Raw genomic sequence first — 12,635 nt, forward strand, 5'->3', positions numbered from 1 at the left:
TGTAACTTTCACTAGAAGATAGAAGAGGTTATTTGAGCAACATAGCTATACTCGTAGGTTACATTTATTCCGGAAAAACTATATTTCACAAGTACAAAGCCGCGGGTGTCCATTGGTTAAAAGTAGTAGAGTAGAGATGACCATGTAGATTATGTCATCATCATTATCAACCCATATTCGGCTCACTGCTGAGCTCGAGTCTCATCTCAGAATGAGAGGGGTTAACCAAACAGTCCACCACGCTGGCCCAATTGGAGACTTCACACACAGAGAATTAAGAAAATTCTCTGGTATGCAGGTTTCCTCACGTTGTTTTTCCTTCACCGTTTGACACACGTGATATTTAATTTATTAAAATGCACACAACTGAAAAGTTGGAGGTGCATGCCCCGGACCGGATTAGAAACCTCCGGAATCGGAGGCAGAGGGTCATATCCACTGGGCTATCACGGATACCATGAATTACAGTCGGAATGTGTTACTTAAAATATAGCAAATTAACGTGGTCTTTTCAGATCCGTATTTCTATAATACGATGCGCTGCGTGTCTTATACCGAAGCAATGCGAATTTTTATACAATAAAAATAAAACATACACCAACATTTTCCATTCAATATTCAACTATGAATATGAATAGGACGATAACTGTCCGCGCACTGTATAGATGATAAAAATGGTAGAGGCAACATTTTATTTTTGAAATATGGCAACATTACGACACGTAAAGAATTAATTTCCAGAATAAAAACTCTTAACTGCCGTGACGGCGGCTGTTATTGCCCGCTTCTATTCCGCAAACTTTACGGCCTTCGGTTCGGTTCAGTTCAGTTTATTTCGATTTATTGCTATACTTTGACCCTTGGGTGCGTTCGTGGCTGCCGCACATAACTCCATATTAAATTTCAGTTTATAAATTACTTTTTGTTTTGTTAACGCTCTATTCAATGTTTTTTTTTTTCTATTATTATAACATGAATTGAATATCGTTTCGCTTTTGCGTAGCAATGTTTACAAGGTTGTTGAAGTTTGGCAGTTAAACTGAAGTTTATCGATTTATCACAAGCGCTTTGTATGGAATAGTCGTGTTTCATAGGAAGCCGTAAAACTTGTTTTGCTTTAAACTATGAGACAGATTTGATAACTGTTTTAACCCCCGATGCAGAAGAGGGGTGTTATTAGCTTGACCTACATAATTATGTGTATCTAACTCTGTGTTTATCAGCGGCAAATTTAGTCCTGATCTTAATGGGTTAAATCCAATTTTAAGTATACACTGGTTATCCCACTTAAGTGCGGTCGCCAAAATAATCAAAATATGTCAATCTTTTCCATTCGCATCTATCATTCGTCAACTTATCATCTACCTACTCCTTTTACACACAATAATATGTCTATATAATAATTTATTGATTTTGCTATCATCCGCGAAAATCCAACAAACCCATGCGACAACGTCACCCAGGTCCGATAATATACTCTCTATGTACGTTTCACCAAGAAATCGGAGCATCCTCAGGAGATGTTGACTCTACAACGTGCAATATGGGTTCGTCGGATTTTCGCGGATGATAGAAAAATAAACAAATTATTAAATATTCATGATGAACTTCCGCAAAGTAACGCCTGCTTCTATCCAATAATATGTCCTCTTACAATGCTCCAACCATACCCCCTAACATTATCGCTCATATATCAAATTATCGCACCATTTTGAGTTAGTCCACTGACCTTGTATCACTGACCAATAGCGTATTTAATGAAATCATACACAAATGCAGTATCCATATTTAATTTCGTACACGCCACGAGTCAATCAGTGTTAGCATAATAATCATTAACGACGCGACAAATCCAAATATCATTCAAATGTTTCATCAGAGTACAATTTATCGTTTTCCTGATAATAAATAAATTATCACCACCTGCTCTGTAATATACTCTTTATTGACCCACTGTTCTTGAATAATAATGACTGACCTTAGTTAGTCTTAGTTTTTTTTTTTGCTTACTCTTTAAGATCCAAATTAAAATCAACTTCTGTTTATTGGATGAAAGCATTTTTTTAACAAAGGAGATCATTCATTTTGGGTCCTTTTTGAAAGTGCCGGCCAACGAAAAAAATAGCACGAATCGTAAGAACTAGCTATTTTGAGTAATAGCTAATGTGGTATGAAAGTTGTAGAAAGGCTCTTAACCAAGTTATACAGGTTCAACGATTCGTTATTTCTATACATTTTGACGATTTTCAAAAGTGCCCGCCAAGAAAAAAAAGTGGTTTATATCGTTAGAACTTATAAATTTAAATTTAAAGCAATAGTTAGTACAGCCCAAATGTTGTAGGATTGCTCTGAACCAAGTCATAAAAGTTCGATGACTCGTCACTTCTATACATTTTACTGAGTTTTGTAAGTGCCCTTTCATGCCATATAAGCTATTACTCCAAATGGCTAGTTCCTACGATTCGTTTCTTTTTTCGGTGGCCAGCACTTTCAAAAAGTTTCCAAAAATGTATGGAGCGTTAATGATCTCCTTTGGTATGCCAAAAAAATACATTTTAGGTTATACGAATATGTTGTCTAAAAACATTCCAAGCGAAAGTATTATTAATAGTTACACAAAGAGGTTTTGTATTTCCAAAACAAACAAAAACAAAGTAATCTACTTTACTAGTCATTAATTTACTAACGATGTGACAAAAGTGTTGTTAAAAATAATTAAAGAGTTAATTTCTAACGTTTATAGTCAAGGAGTATCAGGAGAGCCATAAATCAGGTATAATCTAAAGTATGCCACATTAAATCACAATCAAACCATTACGTATCCAATAACTGGGTGGATTAGTTCGACATCATTAGCGATGACCCGTAACTACCATTTGACGGGGCGCGGAATAATAGAATATAGGATTTGCGACTAATATCCGGTAATCATGCGTTATTATACAACAATTATTACTTGGCCATCTCTATTACACTAACTGTCGTTGATTAACGACTATTTATTTCAAGTAGACATGAGAAAGAGAGAGAGGAAAGGATCATTTTGACACAGCTAATGCAATTGATGCTTGCTTTACAACTTGCCTTACAATGAGCAACTTACAATGAGCTGTGATAGCCCAGTGGATATGACCTCTGCCTCCGATCCCGGAAGGTGTGGGTTCGAATCCGGTCAGGGGCATGTACCTCCAACTTTTTCAGTTGTGTGCATTTTAAGAAATTAAATATCACGTGTCTCAAAACGGTGAAGAAAAAAACATCGTAAGGAAACCTACATACCAGAGAATTTTCATAATTCTCTGCGTGTGTGAAGTCTGCCAATCCGTATTGGGCCAGCGTGGTGGACTAATAATCGGCTTAGCCCCTCTCATTCTGAGAGGAGACTCAAGCTCAGTAGTGAGCCTAATATGGGTTGATAATGATGATAAATGATTACAACTTGCCAGCTCTTCTCAGAAGAACCTGTCTTCTGAAAGGTGGTAGAAGAGTCTTTACAAATAGCTTGTAAATGTAATATGATTTTGATTTGTTTTAATCTCTACAACCCTTGATTACAATCTCTCCTGGTAAGTATTGATGCAATTTAAGATAGGAGAAGGCTTACTTGTTAGGGGTAGGCTGAAAATCTACATGCCTTTCAGTTCGGTTGATGTCCTTGAGCTTGAGTTGGCTATAGGTGGGTACGTTGCTAATAGTACTTGCATTCTACATACTTAGAATTATGACCTTCTAAGGTTCAATGGGAAACTCAGATTAATTTAAGATTTAGGAATATCAAAAGCATACTTCATCCTTGAAATCTGATAAAAACAGTAGGTACAAACGTACCTAAAATATTTATATCTATTTCATAACAAACTAAAGTTAAGTTAGTAAGTCAAGCCGAAGTGAAAATGACTCTAGCAATTTGTTTAGAATCCGATATATTCGCCAACTTCGTCACCAAAATAGTTTGTTTGCTACGAATAACTTCCAAACATTATATTTATTTGGATGACCTTTCACAGCGGGATTTGCTGGAAACTTTCCTTCCACAAATCCCGGACTATATCATTATAATATTGATATTAAAAATAGTCAGACACACAGTCAATCAACAATCACTTTTGTAGGTAAGCATATTCTGTTATGTACATTTTATTATTTACAACTAGTCGTGATATTAAAAACCATCCTTTAGAAATGTAACATTTATTTGTTACTTTAATTGTACACTGGTCTGAGATAAATTAACTTATTATTATTATTTTTTTAATTTAAACCCAGATTCCACCAAAAATATTTTTCTTTATGAAGATAATTGTGATACTTATTTACACGTTTATACTATTCATTAATATAACTTATTTTATTTTTAGTATCAAGTAAATTATTATTTTGACAATAACCGCGAAAACATTTTCCAAAATACCCGTATAAAGCGTTCTACAAACCCGGAAGCCATCCATTACAGCCATATTCTTGTTTATTTTTGATGAAAACTATTTAAAAAAATAAAAATGTGTAAATGTTTACGGAAACTTTTAAATTCAGAACTTTTTATGTGAGTTAAACATACACCAATATCTCTGGTTTCTTATATCAACAAAACGACCGAAACTATCTTCAACTCCGAGATCCGTATTAAATTTTAAACTAACGACTGGAATCTGCGGGCACATCGAAATTCCAAAAGTACACTACGTCCTCATAAAGAGTTAATATTTCAGCAGAGCAGACTAAGAGAGCAGTAGTCACGGCTGAAGTTTTAATTTGCTTAAAGTTGTTACAACTTGGAACGGGTCCCTAGTTGGGCGCCAAATTAGGTACAGTCACAGTGTAACAGTATAAAAGTACGAAGTCGTAAGTCTACTGATAGTTTTAATTCATGCCCCTGTGGATTTTTTTTAAGTTCTGCCTCTGATTTTGCATGTACCGCTTGAACCTTAGGGTTCCGTACATTCTTAATATATAAATCATCATTAGCAATTCAGCTCAATGTTGAGCACAAGTTTCCTCTCAGAATGAGAGGGGTTAGGTTTTTATAGCCCACCACGCGGGCTCAACGCGGATTGTTATGGTATAAATATTACAAAATCACTTGAAAATTAATCATTATTTTAGACAGATTTTTCATACACTTTATATAATTTTTTATTAAATAAATTTACAGTTCATAAAACAATATTTTTTTTAATTTTTTACTGGATCAGAAACTTTTTCAGAAAATTAGGATAATCAATAATAATTAAAAACAATGGCATTAAAACAGCAGAATCATAAAACAGTCTAATGTAAAAGAACTACAACGATAGCTACAGAGCTACAATAGAGCAGACAATTGCAATTGGGACCATGGCTTTTAACATTAAAAATTACTATAAGCTAAAATAAAATATAAAAAAAATATAGGAATAAACGATAACAAAGCTTAAGAACGAATGACTATATTATTATGACAAAATACTTTAGTCAACATTGTAAAGTTGTGATAGCAAAAAAGAAAACCTGGCTGAGTTTATTGCAGGCGTATTTTTTTTTTTTTTTTATTCTTTACAAGTTAGCCCTTGACTACAATCTCACCTGATGGTAAGTGATGATGCAATCTACGATGAAAGCGGGCTAACTTGTTAGGAGGAGGATGAAAATCCACACCCCTTTCGGTTTCTACACGACATCGTACCGGAACGCTATATCGCTTGGCGGTACGTCTTTGTCGGTAGGGTGGTAACTAGCCACGGCCAAAGCCTCCCACCAGCCAGACCTGGACCAATTAAGAAAATCTCAATCGGCTCAGCCGGGGATCGAACCCAGGACCTCCGTCTTGTAAATCCACCGCGCATACCACTGCGCCACGGAGGCCGTCAAAAAACCTTTAATTTTAAGTGTGCAACTTTACTAAAATACTGCAAAAAACAGTAAGTATTCAAAATGAACATAAGTTCGCACTGAATAAACAAATTTTGACTATTACTTTGAGTAGAATATAAATTTAATAAATGTTATCATCAAGAACACCATCTAGTATTCAAAATGTATAAAAATAATTTAGGTAAATAAAACTCTAGATGCTGTACGGAACCTATAGGCGGCGAACCACTTCGCTCGCAACTACATTTTTTCCTTTTCACCGGGATATGGTAGGACGTTTGTAGCGAAAGGCCATTAAAATTCATGATCGGTTGTCTCTTACGGTCCTCGGCTCCAAATTTAAGAGTCTGTTTCAAAGAGCTACAGGGTGATTCTCGAGTCCTTTTCAAATTGGAGCTTTGTCCGTGACTGTACAGATTATGTTAACGTCTGACTTGGTTTAAGTAAATTGGTGATAGTTTTCGTATTGCAAGCATGTAGGGATGAATTCCGGATTACGTATTCAGCTTTGCGTGCACAACTCCGCGTATATCTACTTTATATATGTATGTATGTAACGAGAGTCTGTTAAAGCCAGACATACCTCATTTAAATTACCAGTCTACAATTCGTTTCATATAGGATAGAGCGGGTGACAGTTCTACTCTATACTCTTTCAAACAAAAAAAAAATATTCAAAATTGGTTCTGAATTGACGAAGTTACATGGTAATAAACATAAAATAAAGAAACATACGCGTCGAATTGAGAACCTTCTCCTTCTTCTTTTGAAGTCGGTTAATTAAAAATATTAAAAACTCTAAACTTACCTTATTTTGACTTCCTTTGACTGCCATTCGCTATGTTTATCGAAACTGATTAAGATGGCTGCGATTTCCTGCAACAATGAAACATTACGTTACCAAGCGCACAAAAATTCAAGACAAGAGTTCATTTAGTTGTATAGTCACTTATTTATATTAAACTTATTACACATACCAGGCTACTTTGACGGCCGCATGAGCTTACCGTATTGCTGTAGTGCGAGATAACGGGCTAATTGTGATAATGTTTCACTCATAATTACTATCAATTAATGTTATTTATAATTAGTGGACTAGACCATCATTTCCATGTGGTCCGCGGACCCCTGGGGGACCGCGAGTATGTGTGTGGGGGTCCGCGGTGTCATCTCTGAATCATACATAAACGCTAATATCTCGTAATCGCTACGCTTACTTAAAGCGAGCAGATTTTTTTCTTTTCAGATTAGAGACTAACTTACAGATATTAGAAATGATGCAAACTTGCTTGCATATGTTTTTTTATTTTGTTTACCTCTGCCTTCGCACACTACAGGTGAAGCAATATTTGAAGTATTGAACAACTTTATTCCACTTATGAAATGACTTGTAAGAAGTTTGTGGCAGTTAGTACCCACGGTGTTCGGGCTATGACCGGGATACTGTTTATTTTATTAAGGGGGTCCGTGAAAAATGTGCTTGATTTCCTAGGGGTCCGTGGTTGAACAAGGTTGGGAAACGCTGGACTAGACTTACAGAGAGCCGTGATTCGACAATAAGAAAATTGAAGGTGCATGCTCCGGACCGGATTCGAGCCCACACCCTCCGGAATCAGAGGCAGAGGTTCTATCCACTGAGCTATCACGGCTCATGAATACATGTACCTACGAATAGCGAAATACCAGCTGGAATTGTTCTAATTTGAAAGTTCTAAAAGGAACACACGCGGAAGGCGTCGCGACTGTCCGATAATCGATACATCAATACATATAAATAAAATTGAAATGTCTGTCTGTGATTCCAAAATATCAAGCTTTTCTCTTTTAGTCTCTGAAACGGTAACTAAAAGAACAATGTCAATTTCATTGGAAGGTAGAGGTTATTGAGCCTACTAATTGATAAAGGCTACTTTTAATCCCGGAATCATCCATGGTTCCCGCGGGTTTTGTAAAATACTGAATATCAAGGGGACGAAGTAGCGGACGTCCGCTAATCACACTAAAGTGTTTTTCAGATAGCATGGGTAAGGTGACCCATGAAGATCGTTTTACTCATGAAAGTTTGCCGGGATATATGATAATAGTACGTATTATGTACGTCATAAGGCAACTGCCACCGTACCCATGCTGTCTGAAAAGCACTTTAATCACATTAATATTATAAAGGCGAAAGTTTGTATGTAAGTGTGTGTGAAAGTGTGTGTAAGTGTGTACGTTTGTTCCTCCTTTACGCTGCGGCTACTAAAGCAATTTGGCTGAAATTTGTTATGGAAATAGATTTTACTCTGGATTAACGCATAGGCTACTTTTCATTCCGGAAAAATCCGTAGTTCTCGCGGGATTTGTGAAAAACTGAACCACGCAGACGAAGTCACAGGCGTCCGCTAATTGTAAATAAAAGCAAGCATTCTTAACATTTTACTAAAACACTCGAATATTATATAACCGTTTGTTTATTTGATAAATGACCGCTTTGCATTGTATTTCTCGCCACGTACTAAACGTCAGGAAGGTAACTTATTACACACAAGCTGTTCCCACTGTGTACATGGTTATTTGCCTTTTCACAATACCTACCTCTACCCTGTTTGAAGACTACAAGACTACAAAGAAAGGACTCTTTTCTTTGTCAGAAAATCCTAAACCTACCTAGAAATCTACTACAGCTAACTATACTATATAGTAGTGCGCATCTACACTGAAAGCCACTGGATGACAGAGGCAGTGATATAATATTTCTAGAGTGGAATTATGATGAGATCAGTCAGGTGATCAGTCCCAAATAGGGTATATTCCACCCAATTGACGCTCGCTTTTTGACAACCTCACTGACGCAATTGGTTTTCTTTTTATGCAGTACAGGTTTGAGCTTGACTGCAGCCTGATGGAAAGCATTAATGCAGTCTAAGGTAGAGTAGAAATTCACACTTCTTTCAGTTTCTACACGACATCGTACCGGAACGCTAAATCGCTTACGGTACGTCTTTGTCGGTAGGGTGGTAACTAGCCACGGCCGAAACCTCCCACAAGCCAGACCTGGACCAATTAAGAAAACCTCAATCGGCCCAACCGGGAATCGAACCCCGGACCTCCGTCTTGTAAATCCACCGCGCATACCACTACGCCACGCCAAATACGGAGGCGTACGTATAACACACTATATAAAATTCCTTTTCTTTGAGAGGGCTTGCCTTCATCTAATTTCCATTCTTCCATTCTTCGCCACTGGTAGGTACAGAACCCAAAAACACTACCCACACTTCATTCTTGGAAAAACAAGTGGAGCAAACAAAGCTGTTTAGCTATGCGCCCCCAGATTACGCCGAGAACAATAAATAACAGCGGAGACTTCCGAGTCCCAAAGTGTTTATAAATTTAACAAGCTCCAGTACATATTATATTTTAACTGTTCCGCTGTGTTTATTATTTTTTTATATCTAATGGGCATGTGGTAAAGTTAAAAGCCATCGCCGTTAAACATAATCACTACGCAAGGCAAAGGACATATTCGTCAAAGCCAAGCCAAATAGGCTTAAATTATATTCAAATATTTTGTTTTTAGCACCGCCTTCAAAATAATTTTAATGCAATTTAGTTGAATGAATTTGGTTGAATATTTAACTATTCAACGAGAAGAAAACTACTCTATTATGGTGTGCGTAGGAAAAATCAGAAGAAGAAGCAGTGTACACTATAATAAGCCAACGGACGGAGATCAAACACAGGACCTTTTGACCTGAAGATGGAGATAGATGAAGTGTCTATATCTAAATCTATACTAATATTATAAAGCTGAAAAGTTTGTTTGTTTTTTGTTTGTTTGATTGAACGCGCTAATCTCAGGAACTACTGGTCCGATTTGAAAAATTATTTCAGTGTTAGATAGTCCATTTATCGAGGAAGGCTATTGGCTATTATTATCCCCATATTCCTACGGGAACGGGAACCACGCGGGTGAAACCACGCGGGGCCAGCTAGTATGTTATAAAAGTGATATAGAGGTAGTTTATAGTTAGTAGGCATTCTTTAAGAACGAATTTTGAGACAGTGCCGGATTAAGAAGGTCGGACGGCGGACAAATTTGCAGGCGTCCGCTAGTAATCAATAAACGATAAAATAATACACCATAAATACACTTAATGTAATGTTAAACGCTTGTCATAAATACATTAAAAGAACCCTCTCAAGTACAGTCACAAGCTAATAATAGTCGACAAGGAAATGTTACCAACATTATTATAGAGACGAATGTTCCGGCAGCCGATGTGAGAAGTATAGCGCCTGATTCACACGTAGCGGTTTATCATCATAATTGAACTGTTAATTAATCATATTCTGGACTGAAGTTTTCAGCCCATTACACAAATGTTGTACAGCCGAAAGTTTGTAAGTGTGTGTGTAGGTATGTTTGATCCTCCATTGTGCTGCGGCTACTAAAGCGATTTGGCTATATATTTGGAATTGAAAATGATTTTACTTTGGATTAATACATAAGCTACTTAGCTACTTTTCATCCTGGAAAAATCCATGGTTCGGTTGGAAAAACTGAATTCCACGCGGATGAAGTCGCAGGCGTCCGCTAGTTTGTGGACATTTATTGCCATCATAGATTTGGATCCAAATGGTATGGCGACGCACCAGAAAGACAATACACGACGACATTAAAAATCCCGCAGGCAAGGTCACGCAGGACCGTGTCTGAAATCTTGCAGGACCGTGTCTAAAGTCCCGCAGGACCGTGTTTAAAATATCTACAGAAGGTTTGTATCCAGAAGTGGACGTCCATCGGCTGATATGTGCCAATACTTAAGTCATACTAAGGGTACTGATTGGTGTCCTTCAAGAAAACGTGCGTTTCATAAAACTGACACATGTGTATTCGTCGCTTGGGCGGTAGTATCAGCCACATAACTTTATGCCTCAATCACTCAACGGGCTGGGGCGCTTGTGTCACGTTTACATATTACATACACGATAAATAATGTACATCGCATATGCCCCAACTCAATTTGTAGCCGGTGCCTTTTTCTGTAATTTGCAATAAAAAGTATTTTTTTTCTCCCTACTCGCATTATTTATTGTGTATTGTCGTATTTTGTCGTCCAATGTTTATTTGAGGATATTATAATTTTTTTCCGTTGCTTGTTTATTATTACAATCTCCGTATACAATCATATCATACATCAAAGAATTAATCAGGGAAGCAACTGTAATGCCTTTACACCAAATGATATAAATTAATAAAATCGATTTAGAATCTTGAATTATCGAAAATATATTAGTGTACATTGTAAAGGAATATGAATAATAATATATGTCCTTGCTATTAAATATTGCTATTACCTCATAAAGGTTGGCGTCCACACAACATCGTATGTATCAGATGCATCGCATTGAACGGATTTTTAATTTTACGGTAGATTCGTGAGATCAGTTCAATGCGGATCAGTGGACGCACTATATGGCTTTATATACAAAGAATACTCCGATCCAGTTGATGCGATGCGTACGATAAGTTACAATAAGTATAAAAACTATACAAATAGTCAACTGACGTTTCCAAAGTGCTTATAAACTGAGCTTACTTGAAATAAATTAATTTTTAATTTTGAATAGGTGTTGACGCTATTATAAAAACTCGATACACCGACGATTTTACAACCATAAACAAACATAATAAAGACAACATAATAGCCATTTAATTATTATTTAATATTTTTTCGATTATGCATTTATGAAACCTTTCTTTCTTTCTCTCCTCAGTGAAGAATTCATTAAGTGCCATTAAAACCTATTACCATCGTAAACACTCATAATAAATCTGTGAAAAAAATACTGAAACGACACTCCGGCGTTGAAAATACTTAAAGTCATTGAGGCAGTGGGTAATTATTGACAAAATTAGCCGTTAGGGGGCGCGTGACGTCAGTTATGGGGTCGTTAGCGTTATGAGTGACGCGAGGGCGTCGAGAGAGCGCAATAAAACTGTGAATGGACCGGCCCATTGGCTCCGCCATGAACGGAGATAGGGGACACTTGGATAAGACTCGCGGGGCAGGGAGCGGAGGCGGAAGCGACTGTCGTCTTACCCTAAGACCGACAAGATAGGGTAGAATAAACTTGAAAGATATACTTTCAAGTTAACCTTCTACAATATTACACTTAATAATATGCCGTTACCTAACCCTAGTGAGGTCAGTCAGTCAATAAATGAAAAAAAACCTTTAATTAAATAAAAGGTGAAAGTTTATAATTTCAGGTATATATTATGTAGATGTTAGATATATATATCGCTCCCAAGATTTTCATTCTTTTTTTTTTTGCTTTTCCTACTATATTGAAAATACCTTAAATAAATACCAAATGCTGTCCTAAGAAAACGTGACTTCAAATATTTATTAATGAAATGGAAATATTTAATAATAGGTATAAACTATGAAAACATATAAAATTGCAATGTATATTGATTATAATTGTTTCAATTAAACATTGGAGTAGTTTAAGTCGCACGACGCAGAGAACTAAGTTTTAAAATATTTTTTTTTTCATCATGTAATTATCTATGATGGTTTCACAAGTAGTAGTAGAATTAAAAACAATTTTAATATCCGCTACATCGCATTATAGAGTCTCTACCTAATCAATTTATTGTTCAGAGCATGTACGTCCCCGGGGGCGAAAATTTTAATGATTCTTCCCTTATTTTGTTAACATTCTGCTAAATGTGGTATTTAATAAGTGCCTTTTATAAATACCTATCTCATTATAATATTATGAAGGGGACA

General features: G+C 36.4%; 1 protein-coding gene across 1 annotated transcript in view; it reads right to left on the minus strand.

Annotated features, from left to right (window-relative positions):
• LOC112045052 (calmodulin-binding transcription activator 2) overlaps positions 1-12,635 on the minus strand; it is a 202,428-nt gene that overhangs the window by 101,158 nt on the left and 88,635 nt on the right. Inside the window, exon 3 of the mRNA XM_052885311.1 lies at positions 6,659-6,726. The gene's annotated coding sequence lies outside the window, so the exon portion shown is untranslated. The remainder of the gene's footprint in view (positions 1-6,658; positions 6,727-12,635) is intronic.

This window comes from Bicyclus anynana, chromosome 14, assembly GCF_947172395.1.
Source record: "Bicyclus anynana chromosome 14, ilBicAnyn1.1, whole genome shotgun sequence".
NCBI classification, from domain to species: domain Eukaryota; kingdom Metazoa; phylum Arthropoda; class Insecta; order Lepidoptera; family Nymphalidae; genus Bicyclus; species Bicyclus anynana.